Source organism: Triticum aestivum, chromosome 4A (genome assembly GCF_018294505.1).
Source record: "Triticum aestivum cultivar Chinese Spring chromosome 4A, IWGSC CS RefSeq v2.1, whole genome shotgun sequence".
Lineage (NCBI taxonomy): Eukaryota > Viridiplantae > Streptophyta > Magnoliopsida > Poales > Poaceae > Triticum > Triticum aestivum.
Window position 1 is genome coordinate 138,350,856 of NC_057803.1, and position 19,641 is coordinate 138,370,496.

The following is a 19,641-nucleotide window of genomic DNA, read 5'->3' on the forward strand; positions in this document are numbered from 1 at the left end:
AGGTGGCAACTTTAATACACATCTGGGTGGATTGAGTCACTTGGGTATTCCAGCGATTGCATGTTTTTCTTTATGGACCGCCACCCAGGCTCAAAGGGATCATGAGATTATTCATACTAGAAACTTCCGTGTGCAGCCACAAGCTACTATGGGCTCTAGCATAGTTGATTAAGTTGTGTGAACTCTTACAGTGGTAGACTAGCAGATGTAGGGGAAAGTAGGTGTAACGGTCTACCCGATCGTAAGGTGCTAGTGCTTCTGAAAGACTATGTCTCAGTCATCCGTTTCTCAAACACCATGTAGTGCGAGAATCCCAACGGAGGAGATCGAGTCTTGTGGGGAAAAGTGCGCAAACCTCTGCAGAGTGTAAAAACTAATCATGGTTAGCCGTGTCCCCGGTTATGGACAACTTGAGTATCTGGTTCTTGGATTATCATGTGAATATCATCATGTTACTTTAATTAATTTTGTTGGTTTTTTTATGATGATGCTTAATTGGGATTGAGAGGGTGTCTACACTCTCAATGTTTAACAACTACCATGATAGTTAAATAAAATTTATTCCTTTGCAGTAGGGAAAAATTGGCTTTATGCAGAACTGCAAACCATAGAGCTTTCCACCAGCCATATATGCATGTAGTATAGCCTATTTCTGTTCATTACTCTCTATGTGTTACTTTGCCAACATATTCCATGTGCTAACCCATTTTCGGGCTGCAACGTTCATGTTGCAGACTTTTCAGACGTCGAGTAAGGTGCCTTTAGGTTGTGGTTCTATACTTAGTGATGCCGTTGGAGTTGATGGACTCACTTATCTTCCAAGCCTTCTGCTGTTATCATTATTAGATGGCCTTAAGCCATATTATTTGTAATAAGTTCTCTCTTGAGACATTCGTTGTAATAAGTGTGTGATTGCTACTCTGTTATAAATCCTTCAAGTACTGTGCGTGTCAGCATTACTGATCCAGGGATGACACTGAAGCACAGAGATCAGACCGTTTGAGGTCTGGTCGCTACAAGATGGTATCAGAGCACACGCTGACTGTAGGACACGACCACTAAGATAAAGACCTAGATCACTACTCACTCTTCTCATTTCTGACTCCTCATCTTTTCTACTCTTTTAGGATGGCGGATGCAAGGAACAAATTCACACAACCGGATGAAGATACACCCTTTGGACGCCACCTAAAGGAAGTCACTAAGTACCTGAACATCGGAGTACCAAGCTTCACCGGGACCTACAATGCCACTTTACTCGAAGAGGAGCGCTGGATGATTCAAGTTCAAGTTCCGGGAAGGACGTTCATGCCAGTCACCACGCCCATAGAGTTTTCCTTTGATGCACCAACCTGGAGTCTAGGAAAGAGCATGGCAGTCCACATCGCCATGGGACGTATTGGAGAAGTTTACCGCAATGATCTCAAGGATACTATCTACCAGATTTGTGGGCGCCGATATGAGCACTAGGAAATGATCAGCACCAAGAAGGATAGATCAATCGCAGCTTTTATCCAGGAGTTAAACCAGCACATTCGACGACAAGAGAACCAGATGTGCGCAGACATGATAGATCTGAAGAAGGCGATGACAAGAATCACAGAACTGGAGGAAGAACTCAAGGATACACGTGAAGATTATGAGGAGGAAATCGTCGTACTAGTGGAGAAGAATGACGACCTGATCAAGAAGAACGGAATATTCATGGGAGACCCTACACCAGTAGAAGAAGACGAAGAACCCAAGGAGATTCGCTCGGAAGACTACATCATCATCGACAACACCGACTCTGACCTGAGCGATGATGACTATGTTGACGAAGCTGGAGCAGATATCATGGAGTCTGCAACCGAAGAATATTTCTAGTAGACCACCCCATCAGTAGTAGTATTCCACCATGTAAATAGAGTAGCTGAGCACATTTGCGATAGTTAGACCGATTGTATGCCCTTGTTTGATTGAATGAAGTGATTTTGTTTGCATTTGCCTCATGTGCATATGGGTAGTGTTTTCTCTCTAGACCTCTCTCTATTCTTAAATCTCATCTTTTCTAAACCAATTAGATGCCTCCGAGACGTGACAATGGATTTGCATTTCCACCTGAGCTCACTCAGTTGATCCAGCAACAGAATGCATTGATGCAGTTGCTAGTCCAGAATCAGAATCAGGGGAACAACAACAACAACAACCCACCACCATCACCACCTGTTGATCACTTAACCCGTTTCCTTAGGCTAAATCCATTGGTGTTCTCTAGTAGCACCGAGCCTATAATAGCAGATGATTGGCTCCGCAAGATTGGATGGGAGTTAACCACTATAGGATGTACTGATGCTGAGAAGGTGCGCTTTGCCGCACATCAGTTGGATGGACCAGCAACATCATGGTGGGAGAATTAAACTGTCACCTACCCTATAGCCACGGTGACATGGGACCATTTAGCAGGCTTTTCGTACAGCCCATGTTTCAGCAGGAGCTATGGCCATGAAGAAGCGTGAGTTTCGCAACCTGCGCCAAGGAGGACGGACAGTTGGCCAATACGTGGATGACTTTAGTAAGTTAGCACGTTATGCCCCGGATGACGTTGCTACAGATGCAGCTAAGCAGGAGAAGTTTCTGGAAGGATTGAATGATGAGTTGAGCATGCAGTTGATGGTAGCAACCTTCAACAACTACCAGGAACTGGTAGATCATACTCTTATGGTTGAAGGGAAGCAACAGCAGATTGAGAACCGTAAGAGGAAGTATGGACAAGGGAAGTAAAATTTAGGAGCTCAGCAGAAGCCACGTTTTACCCCGAAATCGGGAGGACATTTTTAGCATACCCATGGAGGGGGAAGTTCGCATAATCATAATGGCCCCAAGAATGGTAATGGGAATGAGGGAAGCAACGGTCATAACCGTACCAACCCATCAACCCCAGCCAAGAGAGACCTGAGCCAAGTCACTTGCTATAAGTGTCAGAAGACCGGACATTATGCCAATGAATGTCCTGAAGCCCAGAATGGAAATGGCAATGGAAGCTCTGGGAAGAAGCTGAACCCTTTCAATAGGGGACAGGTGAACCACGTTAATGTGGAGGAGGTTGAAGCCCAGCGAGATTCAGTAACCGGTAAGTTTTTGGTTTAGTCTTTTACTGCAATCGTTCTTTTTGATACTGGTGCATCACATTCATACATATCAAGGGATTTGTGGATAAGTATAACCTGCCCATCAAGGTTCTTAGAACACCTATGTTAGTTAGCTCACCAGGAGCGGAGTATATGGCTAGTAAAGGATGTTTTCAAGTGCCATTGAGTATAGGTAGGCATGTGTTTCCCTCGGATTTAATCATTTTGGAATCGCAAGGTTTGGATGTAATTCTGGGTATGGATTGGCTATCGATGTATGGAGGAAACATCGATTGCGCCAGTAAATCAATTTTTCTTACCACCCCAGAAGGAAGAAGGATCAAGTATGTATCACGACATGTGCTGAATAGGACTCAAGTAAATTCCCTAACAGGAGTTGTACAGGAGGAAGTACCGGTGGTACAGGATTTTCCGGATGTATTTCTAGAAGAGTTGCCAGGCATGCCACCGGATAGAGACATTGAGTTTTTGATTGAGCTTTTGCCAGGCACAGGACCAATATCTAAGAGACCATATAGAATGCCTGCAAAGGATTTGGAGGAGATTAAGAAGCAGATTAAGGAGTTACTGGATAAGGGATATATTCGCCCAAGTTCGTCACCTTGGGGATCACCAGTACTTCTAGTGGAAAAGAAGGATGGATTATTAAGGATGGTTGTTGATTATCGAGGATTGAATGAAGTGACGATCAAGAATAAGTACCCACTGCCGATGATCAATGATTTATTTGACCAATTACAAGGAGCAAAGGTATTTTCCAAGATTGATTTGCGATTAGGATACCACCAGCTGAAGATTCGAGAGCAGGACATACCTAAGACAACTTTTACTACAAGGTACGGGCTGTATGAGTATACCGTTATGTCATTTGGTCTGACTAACGCACCTGCTTATTTTATGAACATGATGAACAAAGTGTTTATGGAGTTTTTGGATAAGTTCGTCGTAGTGTTCATTGATGATATTCTGGTTTACTCGAAGAATGAAGAAGAACATAAGGAACATTTGCGTTTGGTACTTGGTAAGCTCAGAGAATATCAGTTATATGCCAAGTCCAGCAAATGTGAGTTTTGGTTGAAGGAAGTTGGATTCCTCAGACATGTTATATCCAGAGAAGGAATAGCAGTAGATCCCACCAAGGTTGTCACTGTGACAAATTGGGAAGCCCCAACAACAGTTGGAGAGATCCGGAGTTTTCTTGGACTTACAGGATACTACCGGAGATTCATTGAAAAATTTCTCGAAGATTGCAAAACCTATGACGGAGTTGTTGAAGAAGGATACCAAGTTCAAATGGACTGAGGAATGTGAAGCCAATTTCCAGGAGTTGAAGAAATGTTTGGTTACCTCGCCAGTGTTGATTCTGCCAGATCAGCGCAAGGATTATGAGGTGTATTGCGACGCTTCACGCCGAGGACTTGGAGTAGTGCTTATGCAGGAGGGAAGAGTTGTTTCGTATGCTTCATGACAGCTTAAGCCCCATGAGTTGAATTATGCTACACATGATTTGGAGTTAGCAGCCGTAGTGCATGCATTGAAGACTTGGAGACATTTTCTCATTGGAAACCATTGTGAGGTATACACGGATCACAAGAGTTTGAAGTACATATTCATGTAGAAGGAGTTGAATCTTAGGCAAAGAAGATGGTTGGAGCTCATCAAGGATTATGACATGAGATTGCATTATCACCCCGGAAAGGCTAACATAGTAGCCAATGCATTGAGACGCAAGAGCCATGTCACCATACTCATGACTGGAGAGTTACCAAAGGAGTTGGCCGACGACCTTCGTGAGCTATGTTTGGAGATAGTTCGGAGAGGCTATGTAGCAGCATTGGAGGTTCAGTCTACTTTGATGGATAGAATCAGAGAAGCTCAGAAGACTGACAAGGAGACTACCTCTATTAAAGAGAAAATGAGCAAAGGAAAAGCTAAAGGATTTCATGAGGATGAACACGATACCTTATGGTTTGAGGACCGCGTTTATGTGCCCAATGACTCGGAGATCAGGAAGCTAATTCTGCAAGAGGCCCATGACTCACCGTACTCGATTCACCCAGGAAATACCAAGATGCATTTGGATTTGAAGGATACTTTCTGGTGGACCGGAATGAAGAAAGATATTGCGGAGTATGTAGCAGTTGTGATGTATGTCAGAGAGTAAAAGCAGAACATCAGAAGCCAGGAGGATTGCTACAGCCATTGCCGATACCCAGGACCCGTTCAGGCTATGACTCGATATGGGTTGTAGTCGATCGTTTGACGAAGGTAGCTCATTTCATCCCAGTGAAGACTACTTACAGCAGTGCCAAGTTGGCTAAGATATACATGACCAGGATCGTATGTCTGCATGGAGTTCCGAGGAGCATTGTATCAGATAGAGGAACCCAGTTTACCTCAGAGTTCTGGAATCGGTTGCACGATACTTTGGGTACCAGGCTACAGTTCAGTACAGCTTTTCACCCGCAGACAGATGGACAGACCGAGAGAGTCAATCAGATTTTGGAGGATATGCTGAGAGCTTGTGCGCTAGATTATGGATCTAGTTGGGACGACAATTTGCCGTATGCAGAGTTCTCTTACAACAACATTTATCAATCCAGTTTGAAGATGGACCCTTTTGAAGCCTTGTACGAAAGGAGGTGCAGAACCCCGCTGTTGTGGGATGAAGTTGGAGACAACCAGTTGTTTGGACCGGATTTAATTACGGAGTCTGAACGGAAGGTGAAGTTGATTCACGATAGGCTCAAGGTAGCCCAGTCCAGGCAAAAGAGCTATGCAGATTCTAAATGCAAGGAGACAGTTTACGAAGTGGGAGACATGGTTTATCTTCGTGTATCCCTGCTTCGAGGAGTTAAGCGCTTTGGAGTTAAGGGAAAGTTAGCGCCACATTTTGTGGGACCATACAAAGTTTTGGAGCATATGGGAGAAGTTGCTAACAAGTTGGAGTTGCCCGAAGGATTGTCAGGAGTTCACGATGTGTTCCATGTTTCCCAGTTGAAAAAGTGCCATGCAGAGATGGCGGATATACCGCTGAGAGATACAGTGCCGCTGGAAGCGATTCAGTTGGATAGTGATTTTACCTACGAGGAGAAACCAGTCAAGATACTCGAGTTTGCCAGCCGAGTTAGCCGCAACAAGGTTATCAAGTTTGGTAAAGTTTATTGGAGCCACCACACCGAGGATGAAGCCACCTGGGAACGAGAGGAAGATTTGCTGAAGGACCACCCTCACCTATTTTCTAGCCAACCCGAATCTCGAGGGCGAGATTCATCTTAAGGGGGGTAGGTTTGTAACATCCCAAATTTTCAATTTGGAAAGTTATACATAGATCATCATTGCATATCATATTTTATTGCATTTTGGTTGATCCTAGAAATTTCCACGCAACTCAAGGACCTACGGAGAGAGTTGGGGATTTCGTTATTTTCATATTTGAGGTTTTCTCGAATTATGAAAAGAGGATCATTTGATTTTATTTATTTTATCTTCATTATTTCAATTATAAAAATAAGTGAGAGGGAATAAAATGACTTTCCCAAAATAAAGAAATATTGAGTATTTAATAATAAAAATCAAATAAGATTTTATTTTGGAGTTTTTCGCTGTTTTATTTGAATTTAGGAAAAATGCGTGTTTTTCAAAATTGCATTTAGGCCCCAAATAAATGTTCACTTTGTCCGGCATGATTTTAGAAGTCGGGGAAAATTTATTTTGGGATTTTTGGAGTCCGTTTAGGATTTCTTTTCTTTCTTTTTCTGCACGTCAAAATTATTTTAAAAAAAGGTCGACCGACTTAGGGCCGTACTCGACCAGGACTTCTCGGGCCGGCCTTTAAAAGCCGCCACCCGAGGCCCGTTCAACCCGCCCCACTCGAAAACCCTAACCCTAGCCGGATCCCACCGCCGCCCGCGCCGCCCCACGCCGGAGCTCGCCACCGCCGCCGCGCCGCCGCCGCCGCTCGCCGCCGCCGCCGCGCCGTTTTAACGAATGGTTTTCGCTGTTTAGACGCAGACAACGAACGTTCGTTCGTTAGTTTATTCGTTGTTTTTTCTTTTTCTTGGATTTTCCGCGATTATTTCTAATCGCGATTTTTGATCCGATTTTCATTTTAGTATAACTTTTCACTCGTTTATCGGAATCAGGCGATTCAAGCGCCTAGTGTTTCGTCTCGAAACCCTCTTCCCATTTAACCAACTCAAACACGTTTTTTCTTCTGTAAAATCTGACTTAGATCCATATTAGTAAATGAAGCTTCTTTCTTTCGCCGTTTGCCTTTCGTCTCTTCATTTGTTTTGTTTCTTTTTGCAAAACGGAGTTCTTAAGTTGAACTTTCTGGTTAGATCTCTTATTTGAGTTTTAGCTGTGCATTAGATGAGTACTTATTGTATGCTTGTTTGTTTGTGTGCGTTAGAGTACCCGGAGTGCGCCGCTTGCTACTTCAAATCTCTAGGTTTCATGGATCATCAGCAAGGCAAGTAACACTTTGATCATATTAGAAACTTTCGTGTGCAGCCACAAGCTACTATGGGCTCTAGCATAGTTGATTAAGTCGTGCGAACTCTTACAATGGTAGACTAGCAGATGTAGGGGAAAGTAGGTGTAATGGTCTACCCGATCGTAAGGTGCTAGCGCTTCTGAAAGACTATGTCTCGGTCATCCGTTTCTCAAACACCATGTAGTGCGAGAATCCCAATGGAGGAGATCGAGTCTTGTGGGGAAAAGTGCGCAAACCTCTGCAGAGTGTAAAAACTAAGCATGGTTAGCCATGTCCCCGGTTATGGACAACTTGAGTATCTGGTTCTTGGATTATCATGCGAATATCATCATGTTGCTTTAATTAATTTTGTTGGGTTTTTTATGATGATGCTTAATTGGGATTGAGAGGGTGTCTACACTCTCAGTGTTTAACAACTACCATGATAGGTAAAAAAATTTATTCCTTTGTAGTAGGGAAAAATTGGCTTTACGCAAAACTGTAACCATAGAGCTTTCCACCAGCCATATATGCATGTAGTATAGCCTATTTCTGTTCATTACTCTCTATGTGTTACTTTGCCAGCATATTCCATGTGCTGACCCGTTTTCGGGCTGCAACGTTCATGTTGCAGACTTTTCAGACATCGAGTAAGGTGCCTTTAGGTCGTGGTTCTATACTGAGTGATGCCGTTGGAGTTGATGGACTGACTTATCTTCCAAGCCTTCCACTGTTATCATTATTAGATGGCCTTAAGCCATATTATTTGTAATAAGTTCTCTCTTGAGACACTCATTGTAATAAGTGTGTGATTGCTACTCTGTTATAAATCCTTCAAGTACTGTGCGTGTCAGCATTACTGATCCAGGGATGACACTGAAGCACAGAGATCGGACCGTTTGAGGTCTGGTCTCTATAGATACCATCCTATCAAACCACATCATAACCATCTCAATAGCATGTTGGCACGCAAGGTAAACCATTATAACTCATAGCTAATCAAGTATGGCACAAGAAACTATGATCTCTAGTTGTCATTGCAAACATGTTTATTCATAATAAGCTGAATCAGGAACGATGAACTAATCATATTTACAAAAACAAAAGAGGTCGAGTTCACACCAACTTTTCTCATCTCAGTCAGTCCATCATATATCATCATAATTTCCTTTCACTTATACGACCAAATGATGTGAATAATAATAATAGTGCACGTGTATTGGACTAAGCTGGAATCTGCAAGCATTCAATAAACAGGAGAAGACAAGGCGATATGGGCTCTTTTGTCAGATCAACATTTATGCATATAAGAGCCACCTCAACAATTTAATCATGGTCTTCTCCTATCGACCCCGAAAGAAAAGAAACGAAATAAAACTATTTACATGGGAAAGCTCCCAACAAGAAAAAGAAGAACATGAAATAATTTTGGGTTTTCTTTTTAATTACTACTACAAGAATGGAAATTAAAACTAGCTAGAAGCTACAACTAAATTTTTTGGTTTTTCTTAAGGTTTATTAAACACACAAGAAGAAAGCATAAAAAGGAAATAAACTAGCATGGATGATACAATGAAAAAGTATGAGCACCGACATCTAGCAATGAGTGTGTGAACATAAATGTAATGTCAGTGGGAAATATGTACTCCCCCAAGCTTAGGCTTTTGGCCTAAGTTGGTCTATGGCCACGGCTGGCCTAGCGGATATCCATAATAGTAGTTGGGGTCATACTGAGAAGAAGAAGAGGACTCTGATTTCCACTGGCTGACAATCATCTTCGGATCCCACTGGTAGTTAGACTGTTGTGAAGGATCAACTTGTGGTTCCGACTCTGGCTCCATAGCTGGTGCAGGGTTCTGGTAGGTGTGAATAGCCTTCAACGGAACAAGGTACCGGCCTACAGATAAATCAAACAAAGGAGGAGCAGGCAGGGTAATAGTCTCTGGATGTTGTTTATCAAAACCGGCGGATCTCGGGTAGGGGGTCCCGAACTGTGCGTCTAAGGAGGATGGTAACAGGAGGCAGGGGACACGATGTTTTATCCAGGTTCGGGCCCTCTTGATGGAGGTAAAACCCTACATCCTGCTTGATTTATTCTTGATGATATGAGTATTACAAGAGTTGATGTACCACGAGATCGGAGAGGCTAAACCCTAGAAGCTAGTCTATGGTATGACTGTATGTTGTCCTACGGACTAAAACCCTCCGGTTTATATAGACACCAGAGGGGGCTAGGGTTACACAAGGTCGGTTACAAAGGAGGAGATATACATATCTGTATTGCCTAGCTTGCCTTCCATGCCAAGTAGAGTCCCATCCAGACACGAGACGAAGTCTTCAATCTTGTATCTTCATAGTCCAACAGTCCGGCCAAAGGATATAGTCCGGCTGTCCGGAGACCCCCTAATCCAGGACTCCCTCAGTAGCCCTGAACCAGGCTTCAATGACGATGAGTCTGGCGCGCAGTGTTGTCTTCGGCATTGCAAGGCGTGTTCTTCTCCAATTTTCGAGTGTTCGTAAAGTAGTATCCGGTCCCATAAATGTCCGGACCTCTTGGCTTCTATGCCCAATAAGGGCTATCTCCCACGCATTGAATGAACACGAGGCGCTAGGGCGTTTTTACATTCGCCGCCTAGCCAGACAAGTAATTTATCTATTAAAGGGATGGGGATTCTTAGATCCGATCCATACCATCCTCCCCCCAACGAGAATCCATCAGAGCGTGTTTCGGAAGGATCCATTCTAGCATGGCCGACCTCCGCAGCTCCTCCTCCCACCCCCGTAGCCCTAAGCCCGATGATTGGGAGAGGTGTTCATTCCCACACAGTCAATTGGTCGAACTGCAGACCAAGGGATTTCTCCCTCTAGCGTATATGGTGCCTGTCCGAGCCGGGCTCGCCACCTACAATGGCGGGGAGCAAGCGGAGAGCTTCCCCAGCCCCTCTATGGGGGAGCGGGTATGCCTTGTCCCCTATCTATTGAGGGGACTCAGATTTCCAATTCACCCGTTCCTCCGCGGGCTCCTGGAGTTCTATGGCCTCCAATTACACAATTTCACCCCTGCCTCCATTCTACATATCACCGTCTATGTTGCTCTCTGCGAGTTGTTCCTGGGCTGCGAGGCTCACTTCAAGCTGTGGAAAAGGCTATTTTGCCTCGTCCCTCGCACACAGAGGGGATCGCTTTATCAAGTGGGCGGAGCCGAAATATGGTGCATCGCTGGTACCGGATACCTGTCCGGTACCCCGAAGAAGTCGTCCGAAGACTGGCCTTCGGAATGGTTTTATATGGAGGATGTTCCCCTTCCGGACCCTGTTTGGCGGGGTTTTCCTGAGTTCAGCAATGCTCCTCTAAAGAAACGCCGAAGTTGGCACCCACAGAGCCCCCAGGTGGAAGACAATGGAGAAGTCCTCTACCCGATGAACTGGATTAAAGCACTGGCTCAATCAGGATTGACAGTAATCGAAGTTATGTCGATTTGCATAATGCAGGGAGTGCAACCACTTCAATATCGTGGGCACCCCTTGTGGTGTTTTAACAGGGCGGATGATGCCACCCGCTGCGGGCGTAAGGGTCCGGACAATGCTGCCGCTCTAGCAAAAAATTTGTCTGAATTGTTCAAGGGAGAGGAAGAGGAGTTCATCCGCATCAAGCCACAGGATGGATTCTCCATGTACAATCCTCCAAGCTGGGTAAGTTATATCTCCTTACTCCCATTTTTCCCGCATTATTTGTCGTAAGTATTCACCTTGCCACTTTGCGGCAGGAACTGTGAAAAGCCATAAAGGAGGTCAGCAGCCCTTTTCCACAACCAGAGGACCCTGACCGGGCCCTCGACTCCGGACTTGAAGAAGATCCGGTTATATTCGTGGAGCTGATAGACCGGCAGTTCTATCAGTTAAGCCGTGATGATGCCATGGTGGCCATTACGGCCGACTATCCCAGACTGCTTCCTGCATCACACGTAAGAAAACCAAATAATCCCAGCTCCAAAAACTAGGATCCCCTTTTAGACACTTCACCTACCATATACATATGGCGTTTTTACAGGGAAGGCATTCGGGACACCTTGCCGAACCCGCAACAACTCGCCAACAAGAGGTACCGAGGCCGGGCAGACCAAAAAGGAAGGCGGTCAGGACGGAGACGCCGACGCAAAGGTATAACAAAAACCCCGCTCCATGGTTGTCGTCTTTCTCAAAATGTAACGACGCCCGTGTTTCTTTAACAGAAAAAACACTCGCCAGAATATGTCCGGCGATGTTACTAATCACGCTTCCACCAGTCGGGCACCAGGACTGGACATAGAGGCGGAAGCCGATATGGGGCGGGCGCCGGATAATCCCCCTACAGACGATGCAGATAGATTATCCGCTACAAACTTAGAAGTGGAAAGCGCCATGAATCATAGGCGCTGCCAGGCCGTACTCCGTGACGCTTGTTTCCCACCAGAGGCATTTGATGCCTTCAATTCTGGAGATGCGTACCTCCGTGCTGCTCAAGATGGTCTAGCCAGAGCCACGAATCAGTATGTAAAGGATGTATAGGTAAGTAAATCTGACAATTTATATGTATTAGTAGCCCCTGAGACTTGAAACAGTTAGCAGAACTGATTTAAGGTTCTTAGAGAAAAGAATACTAGGCTGTCATACGAGCTAGAGGAATGCAAGACCCAACTGCGGGCCGCTGTTGCCGCATTGCAGGAACCGAAAAAGTCACCCGCTGGTAACATTTACTTTAAAGAATGATGGTTACCATATAGTGTGCAGCGTGGCTACAGATCTAACAATAGATGTTCCAGATGAATCCGGAGAAAATCCGGAGGACCAGCATGTCGTGCGACAGCTAGAGGCTGGCAAACGCGTGCTGACTGAGGTTAGGGGGTGAAAAACAATCTCCAAGATGCTAATATCAAGCTGAGCGTGGAACTAAAAGACGTTTGAGCCCAACTTGCAAACTCCGAGAAGGAGAATAAGCGGCTTCGGCCACTACAAAAAAAAGACACATCCGTGACATTTTGGGCCGAACGAATTTCTTTTCTGTCATACATATGACACTTCTATGACGATAATTGTGACAAAACCCGATATCATCATAGATGTGGTGGGCTCCTACTTATATGACAAAAAATCATGACAGAAAATGGGCTTTTCGTCCTGGGCGGACTGGAGACGCAGCTGCATGACATTCTTTGGGCCATCCATGACGGAAAAAACCATGGTAGAAGCGAGGGCGAGGAAAATTTCAGGGAGTTCCTGGTTACAGTAGGAGGTTGGGGGCCGAGCGATGCGCATTTCTCTCGTACATGTATGCGCGTGTGTGTGAGGCGTTGGCTCTAACTGAACCCGAGCGAGCCGTTGGGCTCTAAACTGAACCCGAGCGATTGCACTGCAGGCTACGCGTTACTGAACCCGAGCTATCGATCGATGGCTGTTAACTGAACCCGATCGAGCGATTCCTTCGCTACTGCTACTAACTGAAGCTGATCGATGCTGCCTCTGGATGAACAGTGAGCATTGCGGGGGGGGGGGGGGTTGGATGAACAGTTCCCGGTGGGGGTGGATGAACAGGACCCCTTGGTGTTGCCTCTGGATGAACAGGACCCCGATCAATCGAGCCAGTTGGGGCTGGATGAACAGGACCCCATGGAGGGCTCGATGAATAGGACCACCCCGTGGAGGGCAGGATGAACAGTAGACGGTGGATGGCAGGATGAACAGTATCCCGTGGAGGGGTGGTTGAACAGGAGCCCGTGGAGAGGGTTGGTTGAACAGTAGCCGGTGGAGGCTGGATGAACAGGAGCCCGTGGATGAACAATCGCAGGTGGAGGATGGAGGAGGTCGACGGTGGATGAACAGTAGCTCGTGGAGGCTAGAGGGGGTCGACGGTGGAGATGAATAGTATCCCGTGGAGTCCCGTTTTGCGGTACGCCACACCCCTCCCGATGAACAGGACCCCCGTTTCGACCGTAGCACTCCAACACAAGTCTGTTTCATCCGTTTTGCGGTACGCACACCCCTCCCGATCAACAGGACCCCCGTTTCGACCGTAGGAGGTCCGTTTCCTCCGTTTTGCGGTACGCCAGACCCCTCCCGATCAACAGGACCATGTTCCGTACGTAGGAGGTCCATTTCCTCCGTTGTGCGGTACGCCAGGCCTCGTTTCCATCGCCTGTTCCGTCCAAGCCCTCCCGATGAACACGACCATGCATTCCGTTCCGACCCAGCCGGTTGGCTCCCACGCGTTCCGTTGCCTCCCGATGAACACGACACATTCTGTTGCCTCCCCATGAACACGACGCATTCCGTTGCCTCCCCATGAACACGATGCATTCCGCTGCCTCCCCATGAACACGACAACGACACTGTTTCTCCGTTCCGACCCAGCCATGTCAATGAGCCCTCGCCGTACGTATGCACGAGTAGGCGTTCGAGACCCCGCCCGTATGTACACATACGTGGCCGTATTTTATTTCTTGCTCCCTGGTCGCCTCTACTACGACACGTGCGCGCCTCTACATCCACCAGTATATATGTACGTACACGTTCGCGACCAGAATGACAATGCTACGTACGCTTCGACCAGGTGGGTCCCGACTGTCAGGCACTTCCTTGCGTGCGAAGATGTAGCTGGTGGGTCCCAGCAGTCAGGGGGGCGAAATATGGTGGCCCGTCCGGTGGGTCCCCGCTGTCAGGTGGAGGAATAATTATTTTGCACGTAATAAGGAGACACTTCCTTGCTGCGGCCGTGGACCCAGTTGTCAGCCTCTCCACGTACAGTCCACGTCCGATGGAAGCCGTTCCTTGACCACGTTGACCATGCCGCGCCGAGAGCACCAGGGCGGTGGACGACAGCGAGGCCTAGGAAGGGGACGACGCGGAGCCGGGGAAGACGCGGCAGTGGATGCGCACGGGTAGAGGAGTACGATGGTTCACTGGTTCACTGCGGTGTGAGGCTGTCGTTGCCGCAGAATAACAGGGGGTGTGGATGAGTAGAGGGATGGCCTGGCCATCGGTGGGAGTAGTAGGGGGCGGTGAAGCCTCCGCCGCATCGCAGTCGGCCATGGGAGGCAGGAGCACGAGGCACGACCATCGCTGGTTTGGGCGGCTGGAGCAAGAAGACCAGAGGTTGAAGAAGCACTACGACCGTTGGATGGACATCGTACGGTCACTGGACCTAGAATCGTGCATATTGACTAAGTTGACAAAGCCCTCCATCCAACATACGGCCCACAAGTCAGCCTCCCACCAAGGTGGGTCCCAGCTAGCAGGGGGGTATTCATTTTTTTGTGCGTAATAAGGAGGCACTTCCGGTGGGTCCGAGCTGACAGCAGGGGGAACATTTTTTTTTGCAAAATACGATGGCCCGTCGGGTGGGTCCCAGCAGTCAGGGGCAAACATATTTTTCACGATATACTGGTGGGCGTCCGGTGGGTCCTTGTTGTCAGGTGAAGGAATAATTATTTTCCGCATAATAAGGAGGCACTTCCTTGTGGCTGTCGTGGACCCAGCTGTCAGCCTCTCCATGTACAGTATTCTTCCGATGGAATTCGGTCGTTGACCACATTGTTGGGGAACGTAGTAATTTCAAAAAAATTCCTACCCACACGCAAGATCATGGTGATGCATAGCAACGAGAGGGGAGAGTGTTGTCCACGTACCCTCGTAGACCGAAAGCGGAAGCGTTAGCACAACGCGGTTGATGTAGTCGTACGTCTTCACGGCCCGACCGATCAAGCACCGAAACTACGGCACCTCCGAGTTCTAGCACACGTTCAGCTCGATGACGATCCCCGGACTCCGATCCAGCAGAATGTTGGGGAAGAGTTCCGTCAGCACGACGGTGTGGTGACGATCTTGATGTTCTACTATCGCAGGGCTTCGCCTAAGCACCACTACAATATTATCGAGGACTATGGTGGAGGGGGGCACCGCACACGGCTAAGAGATCAATGATCAACTGTTGTGTCTATGGGGTGCCCTCTGCCCTCGTATATAAAGGAGCAAGGGAGGGAGGCGGCCGGCCTAGGAGGAGGGCGCGCCAAGGGGGAGTCCTACTCCCACCGGGAGTAGGACTCCTCCTTCCCTTGTTGGAGTAGGAGAGAAGGAAAGAGGGGGAGAGGAACAAGGAAAAGTGGGCTGCACCCCTTGTCCAATTCGGACCAGAGGGGGGGCGTGCGCCTCCTTCCTTTTGGCCTCTCTCCTCTATTCCCGTATGGCCCAATAAGGCCCATATACTCCCCGGCGAATTCCCGTAACTCTCCGGTACTCCAAAAAATACCCGAATCACTCAGAACCTTTCCGATGTCCGAATATAGTCGTCCAATATATCGATCTTTATGTCTCGACCATTTCGAGACTCCTCGTCATGTCCCCGATATCATCCGGGACTCCGAACTCCTTCGGTACATCAAAACTCATAATATAACTGTCATCGAAACCTTAAGCGTGCGGACCCTACGGGTTCGAGAACAATGTAGACATGACCTGAGACACGTCTCCGGTCAATAACCAATAGTGGAACCTGGATGCTCATATTGGCTCCCACATATTCTACGAAGATCTTTATCGGTCAGACCGCATAACAACATACGTTGTTCCCTTTGTCATCGGTATGTTACTTTCCCGAGATTCGATCATTGGTATCTCAATACCTAGTTCAATCTCGTTACCGGCAAATCTCTTTACTCGTTCCGTAATACATCATCCTGCAACTAACTCATTAGTTGCAATGCTTGCAAGGCTTAAGTGATGTGCATTACCGAGAGGGCCCAGAGATACCTCTCCGACAATCGGAGTGACAAATCCTAATCTTGAAATACGCCAACCAAACAAGTACCTTCGGAGACACCTGTAGAGCACCTTTATAATCACCCAGTTATGTTGTGACGTTTGGTAGCACACAAAGTGTTCCTCCGGTAAACGGGAGTTGCATAATCTCATAGTTATAGGAACATGTATAAGTCATGAAGAAAGCAATAGCAACAAACTAAACGATCAAGTGCTATGCTAATGGAATGGGTCAAGTCAATCACATCATTCTCCTAATGATGTGATCCCGTTAATCAAATGACAACTCATGTCTATGGTTAGGAAACATAACCATCTTTGATCAATGAGCTAGTCAAGTAGAGGCATACTAGTGACACTCTGTTTGTCTATGTATTCACACATGTATTATGTTTCCGGTTAATACAATTCTAGCATGAATAATAAACATTTATCATGATATAAGGAAATAAATAATAACTTTATTATTGCCTCTAGGGCATATTTCCTTCACACATTGACCACGCCGCGCCGACAGTACCACGGCGGTGGACGACTGCGAGGCCTAGGAAGGGAACGACGCAGAGCTGGGGAAGACGCGGCAGTGGATGCCCACGCGGAGAGGAGTACGAGGGTTCACTAGTTCGGCTGCGCTGCCGTCGCCGCAGAATAACAGTGGGTGTGGGTGAGTGGAGTGGAGGGATGGCCTGGCTAGCGGTGGGAGTAGTATGGGGGCGGTGAGGCCGCCGCGGCAGGACAGCCGGCCACGGGAGGCAGGAGCAGGCGGCATGACCGGCGCTGCTTTGGGCGGCTAGAGGAAGAAGACCAGAGGTTGAAGAAGCACTATGGCCGTTGGATGGACATCGTACGATCGGCCGAGCTAGAATCGTACATATTGACTAAGTTGACAAAGCCCTTCGTCCCCGTCAACTTAGTAGGCCCACTATACTGGGTCCCAGCTAGCAGGGGGAGTATTCATTTTTTTTGTGCGTAATAAGGAGGCACTTCCTTGTGTGCGAAGATATAGCTGGTGGGTCTGAGCTGTCAGCGGCGGTAACGTTTTTTTTTGCGAAATACAAAGGCCGTTTCAGTGGTTCCCAGATGTCAGGTGGAGGAAATCATTATTTTGCGTGTAATAAGGAGGCATTTCCTTGTGTGCGGCCGTGAACCTAGCTGTCAGCCTCTCCATGTACAGTCCACTTCAGATGCATGTCGGTCATTGACCATGCTGACCACGCCACACCGAGAGCACCAGGGCGGTGGACGACGGCGAGGCCTAGGAAGGGAACGACACGGAGGCAGGGAAGACTCGGCCCTTGTTTTTGTTTCCCACGCGGAGGGGAGTACGACTGTATGAGGGTTTACTAGTTCATCTGCCATTGCCGGAGAATAACAACAGGTGTGGGTGAGTAGAGGGATGGCTAGGCCAGCGATGGGAGTACGGTGGGGCGGTGAGGCCTGCGCGGCAGCACAGCCGACCGCGGGGAGGGGGGAGTAGGCAGTCCCGCCGGCGCTTGTTTGAGCGGCTGGAACAGGAAGAGCAGAGATTGAAGAAGCACGACGGCCGTTGGATGGACATCTAACAGTATACATGCCATCTGTGGAAAGCCTCAAATCTGTGGAAAACAACATACAACCCATCTGCCATTATTTCAAATAATTTACAGCCCATTTGCTAATTCTTACGGGTTTTTTGGAGCCCATATTCTTTATGTTAGCATTACAGCCCATATTATGGCCACGGTTAAAAAATTATACGAAATTTTGCATATGTCGGTGCGGTCTGAACTGTTTTTAATCCCGAAATTTCGAGTCACATTCAGACTGATTTTAAAAATAAATGTATATCAATATAAAATCCAATAAATTGTCCACGCATAAAAATCAATGCAATTTAAAATCTCAAAATGAAAAAAAAGATATTTGAAAATAATTGTCGGTTTGATGTGTTTTAAAAATGTAAAGCCCATTTCTCATTACTGATAGGCCATTTTCTTGGTCAGCTGAATGAAGCTCTCCTCGTCTTGAAAGATTTGCAGCCCAACAGGCCTGATAAAGCGACTTACTTGAAAAATCACAAAAGAACTGGGCTAGCCATTTTCAGAAAGAAAAAAAACTACTGGGCTAGTCTGTGGTAAACATAAAAGAAAAGGCTGTCTAGACAGGCCAGAGTGTCCCGCACAGGCCAGAGTGTCCCGCACAGCCCAGTTGACACCCTGCTTCCGTCTCAAAAACAAATTAGATAAATGCCACTCCAATTATGGCGATTCATAAAAATGCCACTGCAATTTCCAAACTTTGAAAAATGCCACTGCAATTTTTGCAAACTTTGAAAAACGCCACTGCAGTTTGCAAACTTTGAAAAACGCCACTCCAGACTTCAAAAAATGCCACTAGAAATGGCATCAAATGGCATTTTTCAAAGTTTGGAAATTGGAGTGGCATTTCTCGGATACACCAGATTTGGAGTGGCATTTATCAAATTAACCCAAAACAAAAATAACTGGGCGAGTTGCTGGGTCCCTGGTGTCAGCCGCTCGTTGTGCAATTCTCTCGTTTATTGACTACGTTGACAATGGCATGGGACCCAGATGTCAGAAATCCACTAGGAGGAGCCATTTTTTTATTGGCTTGAAATAAGGAGGCACTTTCTTGCGTACTGCCATGACCTTGGCGGGTCCCTGCTGTCACCCTCTCCACGTACAATCATCTCCCGATTGTGTACGCGTCAACTTGCTAGGCCCACAAGTCAGCCTCTAAACCGTGGAGGACAAATACAACCCATTTAAAAAAATAACAGCCCATTCCATACGTTCAAACGGAAAGTTCAACATTCAGAGCAAAGTAACAGGTCTGATCCACATATAGAGTACTGAACTTCCACGTTGACAACCATCATAGCCAAGTTAACTATCTACTCCCACTAACACTCTAGTAGCGTACAAGTACTAACTTACTCTTAGCTAACTAGATGATGCCGGCCGCCATCTGCTGTCCATGCTAAACGCCAGCGTCGGCGTCCTCCGCCTCGCCTCGGACTTGCCAGAGGTGCGATAGGGTGCGTTGCTCACACGCGTTGGCCCTTCCCATGCCGGCGTGGTCCACCGAAGCTTCGGCTTCCAAGCGGGAAACCCACTTGACGAGCTAGTAGTAAAAATCGGCGTCGCGAACGCGTGCGTGCCCGATAGCCTCCAGGGCTATTTGCCGGGCGCCAGACTCCACGTAGTCGGCCCAGTTGCGGGCGCTCTGCTCGCGACTCAGAGCG